The sequence below is a fragment of the Chelmon rostratus genome, chromosome 10 (assembly GCF_017976325.1).
Source record: "Chelmon rostratus isolate fCheRos1 chromosome 10, fCheRos1.pri, whole genome shotgun sequence".
Taxonomy (NCBI): Eukaryota; Metazoa; Chordata; class Actinopteri; order Chaetodontiformes; family Chaetodontidae; genus Chelmon; species Chelmon rostratus.
The window spans coordinates 18040035-18058778 of record NC_055667.1 but is presented as its reverse complement, the minus strand read 5'-3'; the positions used below and the strand labels follow the sequence as shown (position 1 = coordinate 18058778).

General features: G+C 42.8%; 1 protein-coding gene across 1 annotated transcript in view; it reads right to left on the bottom strand.

Annotated features, from left to right (window-relative positions):
• Positions 1-9655, bottom strand: part of LOC121612562 (poly(rC)-binding protein 4-like) — a 34952-nt gene extending 25297 nt beyond the window's left edge. Inside the window, exon 1 of the mRNA XM_041945532.1 lies at positions 9596-9655. The gene's annotated coding sequence lies outside the window, so the exon portion shown is untranslated. The remainder of the gene's footprint in view (positions 1-9595) is intronic.
• Positions 9656-18744: the final 9089 nt, after the last annotated feature.

The following is an 18744-nucleotide window of genomic DNA, read 5'->3' as shown; positions in this document are numbered from 1 at the left end:
GTGGTAGTAAGTGGAGCAAAGTGTCATTTTACTGGATTAAATCGCACCAAATTAAACTTCAGCTGCTTTTTTGAGTGAGATGCTCATTGGATTGACTTACAAAACTATCAGTTAGAAGCTCATCTCCATACAATTTCCATAAATATCAAACAAAGCCCCTGGGGGGTTGACTGGAGATAAACAAAAAAAAATAGAACATTTTTGCTCGCTGTCAGCTACAGATATGAGGCCAAGTAATCATGATTTTAAGCTTGATCGATGCATCCTGAACACATGTGTTATCACAGAGCACATTTGTGCAACCCGTGGGCTAACTTCATTATGTTTAGGCACTGAAGGGCATGGCTAAAATGTTAGCACTTTATTGCATTAGGAGCTAATGGTTGGAGAGATCATTATGTGCTGCTCCGTGGGCTGATAACAAGGCATGTGCTCTGTGTCTGTGTGAGGGCGGTGAGCCTCTGAACTCCTCATTTCCAGAATCCCAAGCAGCAGCGTTCCCGGATGAACAGAGCTCCTCTGTTCTAAATTAGACCTGGTAACTCAGAACAGGGAATTAGCAAAGTGCAGACTGCAGCGCCGGGCTGCCAAAATACAGTCGAACCTGGGGGGAGAGAGAGGCGGAGAGCCCGTCCACTGTCCTGCTCCGCCGCCACTGACTGTGTAACCTTGGTCCTGCTCTGCCTGACTGAGTCCAGCATGCAGGGGCTCCTTGTTACGAGTCACTGCTTGTATTCATCTTTATATACACTGAATTAAGCATGACATTGTGAAAGCAAATGACTGACACAAAAACAAATGGCCATAAAAGGCAAGTTTGAGTCTGCTGCTGACCAATTAAAAATAGCAACTGGGTTTAACCAATGGGCCTATTACAGGAGAATTACAGTTCATTGCAATCCATGAAACTACTGAATAAATAAGACATTTACATTTCTCTCATGATGGATCGTAATCGCTTTGGTGATCATGTGATCCTCTGGCATATGACATTCTCATCTGCTTCAGCCATACTTTGTGCTCAATGCTAATTAACACATGTTGAAATGCTGTTACTGCATGCTAACTTGCTAAACTAAGATGGTTAAAACTAGCATTGTCATTGTGAGCGTGTTAGCATGCTGATGTTAGCATGGCAGCCTCTCAGAGTCGCTAGCATGACTGTAGAATGGTCTTCTAAAAAATACAATGTTTTTTTAAAAACCTGCTCTCAGATCTCAGCAATTACAAGCAAAACATAAGTAAAAACAGAACGCAATCATGAGCCCATGTAGTAACATCCTTTATACAATGATGTGTTCAGTGGTGAACCTCGCTCCATCCTTGCTTGTGAACCACTGCGCCTTTCCAGGATGCTCCTTTCATACACAATCATGATGCTATCACATGTTACCAATCAACCTGTTTACCTGTGGAATGTTCCAAACAGGTGTTTTTGGAGCGTTCCACAACTTTCCCAGTCTTTAGTTGCTCCATTCCCAACTTGTTTGAAACATGTTGCTGCATCAAATCCAGAGAAAGCAGATATTTACAAAAATCAATGAAGCTACTGAGGTCAATCATTAAAAAAAAGTACTGTTATGGCCATTTTACAACACACAAGTCCAAGACCCAGAGTATGCTGTTATTGTCTTTGATTTGCGTTCAATTTAATTATATCCGACTTTCTTGTGAATTAATCCAGTGAACTCATAAGTCCAGGAGGTGGAAAACAAAAAAACAAAAATTAAACTTTTGATTGTAGCATCATCAGGATAAGTGAATGTAAAACTGACGTGTCGTGAAACTGACACGAGATCTTTTTCTGGAACTTTCGTACTGACACACACTACAGATTATTGTCTGCAATAAAAAACTAAAATATATATCGCATGTCCTGTATTCTAATGTTCAGAAAGAACTAGAGCTGAACTGATAAATTGATTAGTTGATTGAAAGAAAATTTTGACAATCATTTTTTAACAAAAAAATGTATGAAATTTGCTGGTTCCAGCCTCTCAAAAGTGAGAATGTGCTGTTTTTCTTCGTCATATATAACCGTAAAAGAAACTTATCTTTAGATTTTGGACTGTTGAGCAGATAAAACATGGCATTTGAAGACATTATTGTGGATTCTGGGAAACTCTGTGTTTCCATAACTACATCTCATTGACTAAATTACTAGTTTACTTGAGAAAATAATTGCCAGATTAATCAATAATGAAAATAATCATTAGTTGCAGCCCTAGAACAAATAATATCTGATACAAACACAAGTTTAGCATAAGCCACCTATCACAAACTATTCAAGATGTACATAAAACTACTGTGTGACCCTAACTGAGAGCATACTGATTTATTTATATCATGTGACAACAAACAATTTGCCAGATATAAACATGTGCCTAAGCGGCTTTTATTAGTACAATGTTATAATCAGGCTGAAAACTACAAAAATATGACCAGAGGATGTCATAAACTGACATTATCCTTTAAGATATCGAGAGGTGGGTTTATTTTTACTTTTTTTTAAATCTTTCTTCCGTGAAGCATACATCAAAGATGTCGTGGATAAAAGCAACCAGCATACATCCCTTGACATCCGCCAGCAATAGTTTCTTTTTCTTCCTGGTGATGTTTTCAGGAGCACCTACGCCAGTGAGACTGCCGAGATGAAAAGGATGTTGTACAACCCGCTTGTCGAGAGGACTGGACACCTGTTCTGAGGCAGCCATGTCCCTCACTCAGCTGGCAAACAGACGGCTCTGGGCCGGCTTAGAGAAAACGAAGAAGGAATGAGGACATGCCTGGTCTCCATGGTGAAAGATAGAAACAGGGCTCCCCTCTGCTTATACATATACAGTGCAGGGGCTTGGGGGTATTGAGTGTCCGCTTGATGAACACACAGAGGAAGGGCCATCCCGCCCGGGTGGGCACATATAGAGCAGTAAGTGAGAGGGTGTCAACGTGTGCACACGTGCACGGTTAAGGGCAAGAGGTGAGAGACCATTCACACACATGTTCGCACAGCCCCCCCACACACATACAGACGGCTCAGGCGGGTTTGTGTGCGCCAAAACAAAGCACACGCATAGCAACATACAGCTGCTGGGATGAAAGGAGGCAACAATTCACACGCACCAACATGAAGTGTCCTGTTGAAACACAAGAGTGGACTTTGATCTGCAGAGAAAGACCACAGGAGGATTTTCTGCAGCTTCACAACATCACAAACGAGCTCAAAGTTCTGCCATGTTTGAGTACATGGGATGACATATTGACAACATGGTCCCCTGAGGTGATTTGACTGGAGAAAAAATCACATACAGTACAAGAAGGGAAAAGAGTCCTCTATAGGCTCCTCTTCACCAGTGGTCAGCCGGAATTAAATGAGACCCTCAGGGAACAAACATGCACACATCCACACAGCAGCAAACACACACATCCCACATCCACACAGGGCATTTGGACTTTCTGCCTGCTGACTACATACTGTATCCAAGAGCATGACTAGAAGCTCTAAATAGTGAAAGGTATTAACTAACGCAGCTAACGACCGCACATTAAAAAAAAAAATTCTGCAGAATTTCGACTTTATGCTGAGGCTTCTTGATTAAATGAGCTCAATTCCATGTGAATGAAATATTCAAAGAGGGGCTGCATGTTTGGATTAGCTTTAACTGCATCGCAGCCGTAAGTCATGCTGGGATTCATCACTAATATTGCTTTATGAGCCGAGCCGCGCGGTGATTTTAGCGCTGCTCAGAGACGGCCGTACATGCAACCTCAAACTCCTGCACAAATGAAGCACACTTTAAAGCTCCTATCAGACTTTCATGAATTATATCTTAGGCTCTATCAGCTGTAGCTACATTAAGATAAGTTTTTTCTCAATTACATCAAATAAATTTGAAGTAAAAAAAGAATCCTTAGTGTTTAATACTCAAAAACTCACTCAAATATTGCTGAGTTCTGATTGGTACAAGGAAAAATATGACATCACTTTTTTTCAAACTGAAGCCTGCTCACTTTAACCCAAAACTAGTCCAAGTTTGGCAGGAAATTGTCTGTTTAACAGGGTTCTTCCCTGTTCCTAATAGTAAAAGGATGATTTCTGGGCCTTTAAGTTCAATATAGATATATCGTATAGCTCTATTATGTGACACTTTGACAGGCAAAGCTCGCCCCTTTAAGATTTAACAGGACTTTATTTAAGTATGAAAAGGTTTCTTCACCATGGCTGCCCTTCCACAATCTCTCCACTGAGGTGAGAGAGAAAAAAAAAGGAAAGCGACAGAAGGAGAGGCCTTCAGTTGTGAAACAGGAGAAGCTTGAAATTAAAGAGCAGTGTTTCATCTCTCAGCGTGTCTGTCTCAGCTCTGTCACATATAATGGGAGGGGTCAGCCCCCGGCACAGAGGGGACCGTCCTCTCCTATCAGCCCCCGGCTTCATCTGCTGTTAAAGCATAACCGTGTCAGCCTGCAGTGCGAGCCGCCTGTCAGCCACAAGGCTCCAGAGAGGGTTATCAGAGCCCTGGGCTGCCTGCTGCTCCCGGAGCCAGATCGGCTTCCCCAGCAGCAGAGGGGAGGCCAACAGCCGCGCTCGCCGCAGCCACTGCGCCTAAATGTGGGCTGACGCTGATAAGATTACCCCAAGGCGGCGTGTTTTTAATCCATAATCTGTGCTGCTTTAGAGAGTGAATGCAACTACAAGATTCCCTGCAGATTATATTAACAAATGTGCTGAAAAGTCACAATGAAAGTTGTGACAAAATTACTGACGTAGGATTTTTTTTAAGCATCCTCTAAAACTGTGTGGGATTTCTGGCTGACATGACGAATTTGTAGCACTATCAAGTTGGTTATTAAAAACGAGATTCTAATTTATAACTAAGTGCTGTAATATCCTCCCTCATCCCCCAAACATATTTTGGACTATATCAGAACCAAGAGTCGCTTATCGGTGCACGAAGAGAGATTATTTCCCACCATTATACCAAGGTCTGTCATATCTCAAAGTGGCGTGAATCAATACTTTCAGGGCCTCGTCTTGTCACGGCAACTTGCAATCATGTCAATCTGGTGGCAGAATCTGCATAATTAGGAGTGAATCTAATAGCTAATGAACAGCAGCGTAATTGACACTCCATTATTGCAGTCTATCTTAAGCCATCAGTTTCTGTGACTGTCAGGCTGGAGCAGTATTTAGTTAGTTCTGGCTCAGTGGTTATTAATAAGCCTATACCCTTGAAAGAACGCGGCCACTCGGCAAGAAACATACATTGACCGAGTGTTTATGCATTTTTTTTTTTCACGATGGATCCCGTCTCCTCATTAGGTAAAGCCGAGCTCCTTCCTCCTTCTCATTATTGCCAGGAGGGATAAAACAACACAAACATCGAGATAATGAACCTTACAGGGCCGTGTTTCTGGGCTGTCAATTGTTATCTCCCGAGTGGCTGCTGGTACCAGACACACAGTGACACCGTCTGAGCCTGTCTTTACACTGGCTTTAGTTAGCATGGGGACAACGTGGCCCAGGCCCATATACTGTGCCACTGTTCCTCCTCTCAGTCTAGGGCTGCAGCTGATCATACGTTTCACTATCAACTATCTGCTGATTATTTTCTCAATTAATTGTTTTGTCTTTAAAATGTCGGGAATTAATGAAAAATCTTAGAATTCCTTGTTTTGTCCGACAATCAGTCCAAAAAGCAAATACATGCAAATTATTATCATATATAGCAAAGAAAAGCAGCAAAGCATCACATTTAAGAAGCTTAAACCAAATAGATTTTTTGTCTTTTTATGCTCAAAAAGTGACTGAAGTTGATTATAAAAAAAAGCTGCAGATTAACTTTCTGGTCATGCACTGATTGATCGATTGGCTAATCGTTGCAGCTCTATCTGAGTAGCAAACTAGCTGTTTTCATATTATATTCTTACATTAAATTCAGGATAACTGGCTTTGTGTGCCAGTGCTGTTTTCATTCGATTATACAGTTTGACTTCTCCAGAGTGTTTATCCCTCTCTGGATTCAATCCTGGAATTTTCTGTTCATTTGCCTTGCCTTGACTTACAATGGCACGCTTCTTATTATTAGAGAGCCTCTATTAGGACCGTATATCACTCTGAATGGTTTTTTTGGCATGCTGGAGAATACACTTTGGCAGGGTATTAACTCTAGCTTTTATCCCATCCCTCTCACTGGATGAAGGTCACTCTCTCTATCTGCAAAATGACTTTCCTCTCTTCTCTTTCATCCCTGCTTCCCTCCCATCCTCCACACCAGGGCATGAGTCAGAGAATCTGACACCTCGGAGGAGAGAGGAGAGGGAGGAGAACAGTAGAGGGAGAGGGGAGACAAATTGAGAAAGAAAGGGGGAGAGATGGGGACAGTTGGAGGGAAGAGAGACGAGCTGATCGATATCGCAGAGAAACATGAGAAGATGTGGCCTGGCCCTGCTTCCTTGACGTTAAAGCCACCGTCTTAAAAATGGCAATTAAATTCATCAAAGCACAGATGGTGCACTAGTCCTTGCTCCCATGTACTACAGTATCCTTTATAGTGGTGTACAGTATGGCTGCAAAATCATACTGTTTACAGCATCGCTGCACTTCAGTTGGCATCTTATTTGGTACACAACAGCTCCACGCACGTTGAGCTGAAACTACATATTACATAAGCTCCTCAACAAACCGAGCACAAACCCAAAAATAGTGCAGTCCCTGTTAAATATTTCAGGCACTCGGCAGCTGAAGGGGGGGGATAAAAAGCTTCTCTCCTTCTTGGTCGCAATACAAAAACAGACACACACATACTGATGCAGATGGCCAATTGAAAGAAAACCTCCATTTAGCGTACTGTAGAGCAAAGCGGATTACTGTCACGAAGGCAGTATTTTAGCTCATTCGCTTGATATGCAGCACTTAGTCACTGGAGTGGCGTACTTAGCGTACACCTATCCCCATTTCTTGAGTCACTCTCTGCACGGCATGAAAGCTGCTCTTTGAGGGTGACTTCTGAACTAAATAAATCACGCTCATGAGACTCTTTGAGAGACACAACAGGAGAGTCACGGGGCCTGCTGGGTCAATCTTTGCAGTTCAACACAGTGCTATCTTTTCATAGCAGGGACAGCCCGCGGCTCTGTCAGCCACAGGGTCAGTCTTAAGAACAGCAGCGAGGGTCACATTCTGCTCCGGAAGAAAGGCTTTCTTCATGGCAGAACAGAAGCATCCAAAAACAAAGGAATGTATACTGTTTATGTGCATGGGAGCAACCGCATCACATGATACCAACGAGCATGCATGTGATTTTTGTCTCGTGCCTTTCTTGTTTGGCATCCTAAAGCATGGCGCGGTAAAACATAAGGATGATTAACTCGTAGCAGAAATCTATTTCAATCGACAAAGAAAAGAGGGAGCTAAGCCTCGAGAGTCTGTAGTTATTAGATAGCGACAAGCACAGGTTAATTGCTAAAACGCAGGTTAATTGCTACAGGGGATTTATCTCAAACATTGGAGAGGAAATTAATTTGTATCACAACAACGCTCCTGTGACAACAACAACAACTAAATTAACGCCTGAGCGAAGACGACGATGCTGATCTGCCTCATAAAACGTGTCCGAGTGCAAAAGCGCTACAAGGCATTACAGACTTTCAGTCTACGTGGGGAAGAGAAACAATGCGGGGCTCGTTTCAGAGGAGAATAAAATGAAGATCTGCAGACAATTCAAGATGTTTTGTCGGTGGAAACAATTCTGCTTCCCTGCATTGTGAACGGCTAAATTATCCAGGAAAGCTCTTCTTGTAAAAGGTGATTGAACATCCATGATCTCTCTCTGCAGAACTGTTTACTTGATGACTGCAAGCTAAAACTTGCCCCCCCCCTTTCTCCCCTTCCGTCTGCAAGAACAGCATCTTAGTAGATGAGAGGGATTATTGGCAGTTCCCAGACGTTGGAGCAGCACGTGTCAGGTCTGGTTTCTGTTATTTATGAGGCCTCTCGGCCCCAGCCCTCACTCTGCAGCAGAGATGCAGGTGGGGTTTCATTATTGAAGATGCTCTTCCACTTCTTATTAGATCTCTGACTCTCAGAGTGCATTAAGGAATTGCATTTGGACAGAGACTCAGCAATAGATGATGGTCTGTCTTTGTGCACCCTGGAGTCCCTCTCAAAGATATGTGTACCTCTCACATCAGCCAAATTGTATGGCCTAGTCCCTTTTCCCCTCGCAGGAATAAAGAGTGTATTTGCACTCAAGCAGATGCCCCCTTCACCACACACACAAACACACACAGGAGAAAATCCTGTTCCTTATTGATACCCGTTATGTGCTTGGGAAGATAAATCTGAATCATGTTCTCGTACTTATTCCAGTAAAATAGCCACACAATGCATTACATCCAAATGAATCCCTCCACAAACAGCTTACAGTTACACCCTAAGCAATGTGCAATTCTCCAATTGGGTCCCATTTCTCTCCACTTATGTTTGAGTGTAAACACACTGGAGGTGCACATGCAAGATTCATGAGTCTCCAGGCAGGCAGGACCATGATTTCCTGAATCAATCAGCTGGTCCACTATCAGATGCCTTTTTTTTATTGATCCTATTGTACTGAAGAGCCTAAAGATGATCAGTCTTTTGTGTTTTATATGGGCCTGTTGTGCTAAAGTGGATACATGTGTGTGAGTGTTAATAAAGCTAATTTTTATTCCAGGTATTACAATACAAGAGAAGTATCAAGACTAACTTGTACTGAACCCTCCTGGTTGATCAATGTGTTGACAAGCCTCCCTGCTAAATTAAACCAATCCTTCAAACCACTTCACTGGTTGTGTGCTGTGTCTAGCGAACAAAACACTGGAAATATCTGGAGACAGCGTGGGCAAATAAACACAACCATCCGTTATAGGGTCTATTAATGCACTACGAGTAAACTGCACGTGTAGTTTTGCAAAATGTGAGCAGAAATTCTCCAGTTTCGTGGCAGAAGTGAGCAAAGCGCGTCCGAGCAGCAGAGTTTTGCTTTTCTTTGGGGTCAGCTCATCAGGACACTTCTTCTATCCAGCGTTAGACTAACGCAATTAGGCATCTTCGTGAATAATGGCGCTGTCACACACACTCGCTGCCTCAGCACCAGCCAGGCGCCCACAGTACCGGACTTGTTGAGAACGATCTTTGTGCGCAGGACTGGCCTGGCCAACGGGGTCCACTTTCATTATCATAAAACCGTCCACACACAAGAGACCGATTGTCTCCACGGTCCTACTGCGTCCCCTGCTCATCTGGCGACTTTCTGCCATATGCTGTATTTAACAGCCCAGTCAGTTTATGGCTTCATTAATCTAGTCTAGGATTTCAGCTCATACTCATGAGCGCGTCCTGGTAAAAACATAGGAGGCTGTAATCGGCAGCTTTAATTCGGTGGTTGCTCATTAAGAAGAGTTTGAAGGTTAAATTACAAATACAAGTCTCTCTGCTTGGTGGAATTCAGAGAATAACACACTAAATCACGAGAATGGCACCAATTGGACGAGAGCTGTTTCAAGTTGGAGATTTGGGAACATGCCGTTCAAAAACGTGCCTTTCCAGATAGTCACTCACCTGTTCTCATGCAAAAGGTCGCAGTCGCCACTAAAGTGTCCCCATGGATCTGTGATGACCGGGCTTTGTATCCACATAGAGTCCAATGACACGGACGTGTAGTGCGGTCTGTCCTCCCGGTGTGTCAGCAGACCGGAGTGCAGGGCGCCTGTGCGCTGAGGAGGGGAGAGACGCACTCAGCGCGCGCGCGCGCACACACGCACACAAACACACAAACACACTCAGGCGGCGACCACCCCGCTCACAATTAACCGAGGCAGCCCGTGAGAGAGAGCAGGGTGCTCTCTGGGTAAAAAGTCCTTTGCCTTCAAGCCTCCACGGTGTTTGTGTCCCCGCCTCGGCCGCTGTGGTGAGCTCCTGTCCCCGCAGGACCTCTGCCGCGAGCGCGGCGCGCGTCTCCCCGCGCGTCGCACCGCGGATCGACACAGTCAGGACCGCGGAGCCTCTGCGCCGCGTGAAATCTCAGCATGACCGCGGAAATTACATTTGCTGAATCAATCGGACTGTTATTGAGAAATGTGTGGCGTCACCTTGTCTCAATTATAGTGAACGTTTTATTGGAGGAGTGGACGCCGCCATCACGGCTGATTTCTTGTCTATTTGCTATTTGCCCCTTTAAACTCCAGTGAAGCGCAGGTAACAGCTACCTGTGAGAAATCGTCCCAGGGTTTATTGTCAGGCCGAGAGTCAACATGTAGATCTGATAAAAGTGAGGCATTTTTTTTAATATAGAGAGCAAAATTGGCTTCGCCAGAGTTGGTCTCCCAAATGTAAAATCGAAGCTCGTTGCATTTTCTTTTGAAGTTTGTGGCGTTTAAGATCAGTAACTTTCTCTCACATAGCGCCATCTAGTGTACCAATGTTGATATTGCAATCGTTTCATCATGCGTTGCTGTGCTGTAAGGGAAGAATAATAGCTGATGTATGTTTTGTACTATTATTTCTATACCCTCTCATCCTCCACAGGCTCTGGATTTCAATATTATTGTAAATTATACAGTAACAATATAAAGTCCAGTCATCTTTAGCAATTGGCAGACATCATTTTCCTTTGAGAAATGGAAAACAAACAACATTCAGGGACGGAGACATGAATCAGTCTATTTCAGACCAAGCAAAATGTGTCCGTGATGAATATTCACTTGACAAACGGCTCATTAATTTAAAGACAGTGAAACAAGACACCCAGACAGCTCCCACTGCTCCTCTGTGAAGGAGGGAACGTCTGGGTAATTTGAGCATGACATCTCCATCCATTTCTCAAATTATCTCAGTTGTCTCTCAGGTGCCCCCCATTCACGGCAAAAGAAATGGGGAGAGGATGCATGCGAACGCGTATTTATATTTCTAAATAAAAGGCCTTTATCCATCATTGCTTGACATTTTTACTACCGTCGCTGTAAGCTGTTACATTTTCTGACTTTGTCTGTCTGATGGTGACATTTTCTCTTGGCCGGGAGTCAAAGAGGCTATATAAAGTAAGCTCAGGGGCGGGCAAACGTGTAGATATTTAGAGCAGATACATTCATACAGCTTGTTACAGTTGTTAGCTCTTTACTTCCAAAATGTATGACGAGAATAATGAATTGAGCAGCTGCGGTAACACTTTGTATTAAATTACACATATTCCACATTATCTGGTTGCTTATTAGCATACATATTAGTAGCATAGTCACTCTTTATAAAGCACTTATTAATGCATTATTCTGCATGTCCGTATTGTACAAATACTACACCACTGACCAAGAGTCTGGCCCCAATAACCTCCAAATTACTGTTGTTCATAGCTATTGTAGACCTACATTAATCTTAATAGCATAACCCTAGAATAAGGCATTCATGAGTGCTTTATAATGACTAATAAGGAGCCAATATGCTACTATGCATACTAATAAGCAACTAGGTGCACTGTTGCCACAGCTGCTGGGTTTCAGCACAGTTTAAGCACTTACAGGATCATTTATTGGGATGAAAGAAATGCACTTGTCTGGTCTTATTACCACAGCCCTAACTCTGTACAGTTCCACTGAGTGAATAAAGCCATATTAGACCCCAACCTTGAGGGAAGACACATTACATTATGTCTTAAACCTTTTGACAGGGACACATAACTTTGAAGCAAGCAAAAGAAGAATAATATGGCCTATTATTGTTTAATCTGCCAACCATTCAGCGGCAACTCAATGGGAGTTCCTACATAATGGCGCCCTATGAATCAAGCACTTAACCATATCACAGCTGTACTGAATAACTTGCTGTGGTCTGTCGGGCCCGGTGACGCTGTCTTTCAAACAGCAGGAGGTGCTGTGTGATTTCAAATCCATCTTGCAGGGACAGGATGCTTTGTTAAAGTGAAAAAAAGAAGAAGAATGCAACCACCACTAGGGGTGTGTGGGTCAGACCGCTGCCAGAAACCAGTCACGGTGATGTGGCTTCAAAACAGCTAAAGGTGTAGTGTCGGCTATGACACAGCCATTAACTGGAGAAGTAAGTGTGACTGTGTCAATACACTTGCCATATATAATGCAGGGATATAATTACCACTGTGACTCACGACTGGACAAGCAGAGAGCTGCACTAGGTGTGGGATTTCATAGCAATTCATCAGTTTTCCTCCCTGGCATGTGTGCGTAGATGTAGTATTTCTGCCAGAGTGAAAAGAGTGAGGGTGCAATAGAGAGGATAACATGTTCATTTTGGTTTAATTTCACAGTTGGGGTTCACTTTTTCGTGACTGAACCACACCTTTGGGTTGTGCATCTGTATTTGGATAATTTCTCATTTAGTTTGGTTAAGCCTGAATTGCTTGCATGTGTTTTCATTTTAACATTCATCATTTCTAAACTCAAATCTAGCTGGAAATTAGACAGCGATGTCATATTTTCCAAAGCATTGCCTCACCCACGGTACACAGCCCCCCAGCCCCCCCGTTTGCTTTGGCAAACACAATGTATATCATCCCTGCTTGTCTGGGAGCATTCAAGCTTAACAAATACCTCTCATACTAAATGGCACTGAAACAACGAGAGATGACACGAGGGCAACAACTACAATTACTCAGCCGTGGAACGTCTCTCTTCTTCTCTCCGACCCTCTCATGCACAAACAAACATGGCTTAACATTCCCTGCATTGAATTTCACAGCCTTTTTTAACTTTGTCTTGCCAAATGGTGACTGAAGACATATTCTGCTTTTGTCTGCTTCCACATACCAGAGCTCACAGCAGGTTTGCCTTTCATTAAAGCAACTTCTGCAGTAGTTTGATCTTAAAAGCTGCAACTGTCTTTGATTCCCTCCCAGGCAAGGAGCAATGGTTTGACATTTCTGTTATTTGATGTTTGCTTATCAAACATGAAAGCGATTGGTTGTACAAACTTAATAAGTTCCTTTATAACTCACATGATAAGACTACAGAATCTACAGGTGTTGTGACGTCCACTGTACCTACTTAAAGAATGAAAGAGAGCCACAAAAAAACAGCCACATGCACAGTGAACTCCTTTATGGTGTTAACTACTGTGCATTTAGATGCAGAATGGTGATTTATATTCGAAAGCACATTTCCATATATCTTTCTTTGAAGATATATGGCTTTGCTTTGAAGCGCATGTATTATTTTGAACAATTGAGGCGAGGGAGACATTGGACGGAACAGACTGGAGTTGGAATACTAATAGGAGATTTAGCCTAGTATTAAATAGCTTACAGAACAAGGATTATGTTTGCCATGCTCTATGAGTGTTGTTCTGTTTTGTAGGCTATGTAATTAAAGAAAAAAAAAAATTCTCATGCAGAACAGGCACTGGGGACAACAAGCTACCATGTGACGCCACATTTCCATTTATATTCCATAAATGTCGTGAGTGTGACATAATCAAATTTCATCCAAGCTTCTTTTTCAATTAAAGACCCTTCATTAATGCTGTTCATACAAGCAGGAAAACAAACCAACAAAATACACAGAAGATGCAGAAAAAGTAATAAACACACAGGCGAGACAAAACGAGGATCAAGCAAAACAAGAGAAATTAAATGACAGTTCTGCAAAAAGACGAGGTTAGAGCAGATCTAGAGCAGCTTTTAAAGAAGTCTTCTGATGAGCCTCCCTCAGATTCCTCTGGGGTGTCGTTCCACGTGATTAAAGGCACTTTTAGTTGTATGTTTGATTTTTGTATCAAAGCTAAGATCACTATTGGCAATGTGAAAGAGATAACTAGCAGTGATGAATCTACAGAGATTTCTCACCTGAATCAGTGGCTTACAGAACATTATTGTGAGTTTCAGCTCATTGTTTAGCTGAGCAGGTGGGCAAAGAGGTGGAGCGTGGGTGGAGCTGAGGCGGGCTGAATGAAGCCTGGTTGCTGAAACCTAGCGGCTAACTAAGATGAGTTCTATAAAAATTCACCCCCTTACAGTTGTCATAAACGGGGAAATTAGCTTTAAAGACCAAAACTGTTTTTGCACCAGGCTGTTAACATGTTTATTTCTTCAGTGAAGTTGTAAATTTCAGTATGGAAGTCTATGGGGATTGAGTCACCTTTGGAGAAAGCCTCAAGTGGTCATTAGAGGAACTGCTGTTTTTTGCACTTCCACACTGGATTACATTTTGAGCCACAGAGGTTGCCTCTTGCTCTCAACTTGGGCAGTTACTTCAACCTCCAGTGAGGAATTTTTGTCTCCCGCCTATTGGCAGTGACAAAATTACACAAACACTGCCAACGCATGCTTATGGCACCAAACTCCTCCATATTTCCAGTTGCTGTTGCCTACTCTGTCGCTACGGTTGCTTCCCCCTTCAGCTCTGGCCAAACCAGTTGTTGCTGGTTGACATAAAATGCATCACTACTGGTGCACCAGCATGGGAATGTCACCACAGACACCAGGGTTGCCTACCCAATTCATATACGTTTTCCATGTAGTATGCATGCAACTTGGATGTACTTCATCATTATATTGCGTAGTATGGGCCCCACGATTTTGTAGAAACCCTGCTCTCGGTAGCTCAGTCTTCTGCTGCACACAATATTGTGGGTCAGAATAGGTAGAAAAGGATGCTGGCCTGCATACTGCGAACAGATGCTGAGACCAGACACCATGGTATTTTGGCAGACTGCATTTGAAATACTGTGTATTGGGACATACTTAATCATTTTCTGGCACACTAAATAGTAAGGTAGTATGGGTACTGGAACGCAGCACAAACTTAAAAACTCTGGCATACTGCAAAATACAGACAGATTTACCTTGCAGTGATAGCCTTCATGAACAATATGTGAACAATATATGTGTTTGGCAACGGCTTGAATGTAACGGATGATTATTTGCATGTAAAATCTGCAGGTTTAAGCCTAATCACCATGATTTCAGTTGTTGTGCAACAAATGCCACTGCCCTGATTTAGTTCCTCACTACATTTCTCCATGATTTTACAGCCACGGAGCATCAGTGATAAAAAAAAAAAAAAAAGTCTTTTAAGGATGCATGGCCAAAAATATGAAAAGACTGCATACATCAATGTGGCACTGTAATCTACTGAAGTCCTTATATCATATGATTTCTAAGGAGCAGTGATAGTCTCGTGGCGATAGAGGCTGGTCAAGAAAGTGGTTTAAAGAGTGAATTATGAATGCTCTTGCCTCTCAGCTATCATCAATGTGTCCTTGAACAAAGCTCAACACTGCAGTCAGCTTAAATGTCTATCTCTACCTGTGTGCACAGTAAACGTATTATTTACTAAAATTACAAAGCTAGAAGGCACCAGCAACCAGAGAGGTGTGACCTGACAAATAACCATCTACCATTTACCACAGTGAAAGAGCAGAAATGCCTTTACCCTGGTAAACTAGCTGTGTTTACCGGGTAAGTCTCTGCACCTAAAAGATGATAATTTTATCTTAATTAATTAAAGCTTTAAACTGTCTACGCTGATCTGAGATGACATTGTTTTAAGTGTAATGGCAACAGGAATCTCAACTGCACAGCACACAATGACACCACTTAGTGGAAAAATTAAAAAAAATCCTTCATTTAAATGTAAAGAGAGGACTTTAAAAGCATTGTTTTAGAGCCTTGCAGTACCTCCTGTAAGACCTTCCATAGTTTAATAGGAGAGACAGATCATTAATGCATTTCTCTTTCATTGAATAATAAAAAGTCTCCTCCTGCACTCAGATAAATGAAGCTTTGTTCAAAACCGTGTTCCAGTTTAAACGAACCACTTAAAAAATGGAGATTTCATACAGGTCCTCTTCTCCATTTTTACAATCAGCCAGCAAAACCAAACTTTTAATGTCTCAATAACAAGACCACAGCCATGGCCCTGGGTCGTAGAGGCCTTAATTCAGTGTCTTTTAAAAGAAAAGCTGAGGATGAGATCATGGCAGATGTGAGAGGAAGTGGTCCTCCGGGCTATGTCTCAAACAGGCCAAAGGATACTGTGTCATCCACAGGTGCACAAATATGCAATGTAGGCAACATTATGACGGTATGGTTTCCAGTGTTGTGGTTGGAAACAGCCCCCTAGGCAGTAACCTGATCTGATAAGCATGGTGGAAAGTGTAATAAGTTCTGGCATTCATTTCAAAGAGCTGCAAAAGAGGGGACGGGAACTTAAAACTACATACATAGAAATGCCAATAACAATGTGGGAGCATAGTTCTGCATTATTAGTCCCTCAAATTATCTGAGCTAATGAATCTTCACTTTCCATGTTAAACAGAAAAGGGTGAAATAAACCTTTCACATAACTTTCCAATAACTTCCTATCCCAGGACCCCATCAAAGCTCCTGATTGTAGCTTCAGAGAGGGCTATCTGCTGAGTTTCATGTATCAGGTATGATGAGTACCTTCAAACAGCGTTTGATCTTGAAAATGCACTGAGGTGGGGAAAGAGGTAATGAGATCTTGGCTGGAGCACAATACTATATTTTTACACAATATTGCAATAGTGTGGCAACACCGACTATTATGAAGTTCTTTTGTAACTTTGGCATGCACTGAAAGTTAGCAGTCGAACCAAAGGAGAGCCCGTATTTGTTGTCACAGGCGTTGACAGGAATATGCATAGCCGTATTTAAAAACGAACAGCTTTGCGACTTCAAATAACATAAGATCCACATTCCAGCAACAGAATAATGAGCTCCTCATATACTTGTTTGTGTCCCACTTACTGAGAGCAAAGGACAAGCGTTTTGTCCTATGTCAGGCCTTCATCTGTGCAGATGATTTGCGGTGAAAAGGGTCTGACATAAAGGACAGAGGCTGAATGTTTGTAACTATGCAGCCAACAAAAGGACAAAAACAATTACCAAGAAACACTCTGTTAGAGAGCTGGTTAGCATGCCAGTTTGTGCCTGTTTCTGTGCCTTAGGCTTTAATTATTGAAACCATTGTTTATTCATTGGTTTTTAACCCCTTGCTGTACCATGCAGTATTTTGCTGGGACACGTTTAGTTACATGCATTCAAATAGAAGCTAATTAGTGGTAGCGTGGCCACAATATTCTGCTGTGGGCAACTGAACAGCTGAACTGGGGATTAGGGCTGGGTATTAATCCGCAATACATCCGAAATGTCTCAGTAGCAAAGAAAACTTGTCATTTCTTTCGAGACAATTGTCATTTTGTTTACTTATTTTTTGATCCGACAGTCCAGGATTTCAATCAGAATGGCTTCTTTTGTTCAACTTTTAAAAAGGGTTTTGTAGAAAAACATATCTATACAGTATTCATTAAAACAAGGTGTCTGAAAAGTATTGTTTGACATTGGTACTAAAAGTCTGGTATTGCACCTGCAGTGGTATTAGTTTTAAAACAGCACTCAGCTTTACTGGGGATTCATCGCCTGACTGTGTTGATAACAGAGAAAAGACTGATGACCCCCTCTTCACAAGCCCACTGACTTGATGTTTAGGATGTCAGACTCATTGCAGATATTATTTTCCATCAGCAAGTCTGAGCCGTCAGAAGTCTTTACGATACACATCGACCTGTGTTGTAAATACTCAGAAATTCTGGTTGAAGTGCTACAAATATCAAGCTGGACACTGATTATCTGTACAAATACAATAGTCTTTGCACCAGCATTGCAGCACTGCTTGGAACTACGATTCTTTGCTCGGTATTAAACAGCAGAGTGAAACGGGGAAGCGATGGCCCTAATTTACATCTGTAAGAATGAAAACAATTCAGGCAGATAAATAGAACAGAGACATTATGATTTATATTTTATAACACACATCTGAGCCTGAGGGGATGAAGGGGGGGATCCTCAAGGTTTTGTTTGTCTGCACATGCCTATACACGTTCCAGGAATGTGGAGAATGGCGAGCGAACAACAAGAGAGGCCTTGTATTTGTGGGTCTATCTCCTGGCCACCCTGTAGATTAGCCTCTTATCTGTTAAATGAGACAGTGCAGACAGATTTGGATAACAGGACTTTGCTCCCTGCACTGAGAGCTCTGCTGTATCACAGAGAGTCCCTGTGCCAGAGCTAAGCAGCACAGACAGCCTTGGACCAAGCAGTGGGTGGATATGGGGAGCCACATAATAGGCAGCTTCAGATGCAGCCATTCCTTCTCCTTGAACGCAGCTGATGATTTTTCTCTCCTGGTTGTCTCTTATCATAGGTATGGCGGCAACATGGGATTATGAGCGATACACCCGAGGAGCTACATTCAATACACACTCTCCCACAAATCACCTGGATGGATGTGTGGCTGTGATTCCCGTAGCCGTTGACTCATTCCATCTCAGTCTGCGCTGTTGCCATGTGACTAGCCAGGCAATGTAAGGCAGGCTGAAATGCATCCTGCAGCTCTGACTCATGATTTGATCCGGCTTGTAGTCTTCCTCACCCTGGGCCAGAATTGATAGGTAGCGTTAAGCGTACACCTGGGACCCGAAGTCGGGCTTGTGCGCGTTCTCCCCCATTTCCATCGTCCCAAAGCCCAGGGCGTCAGCCAGACATTAAGCAGGAGCACCGCTCCACACACACTTGGCAGCCCACGCAGACCTACTGATACAGACCTGCCCGCCACGTTAGGCGTGAGTGCCAGTCACCGTCAGGTCCAATGGACAAAACTGGAGCACATTCCTGAGACCTTACACGTTGTTTGCTAGTTAATAAATCTCTTAGCCCGCCGAGAACA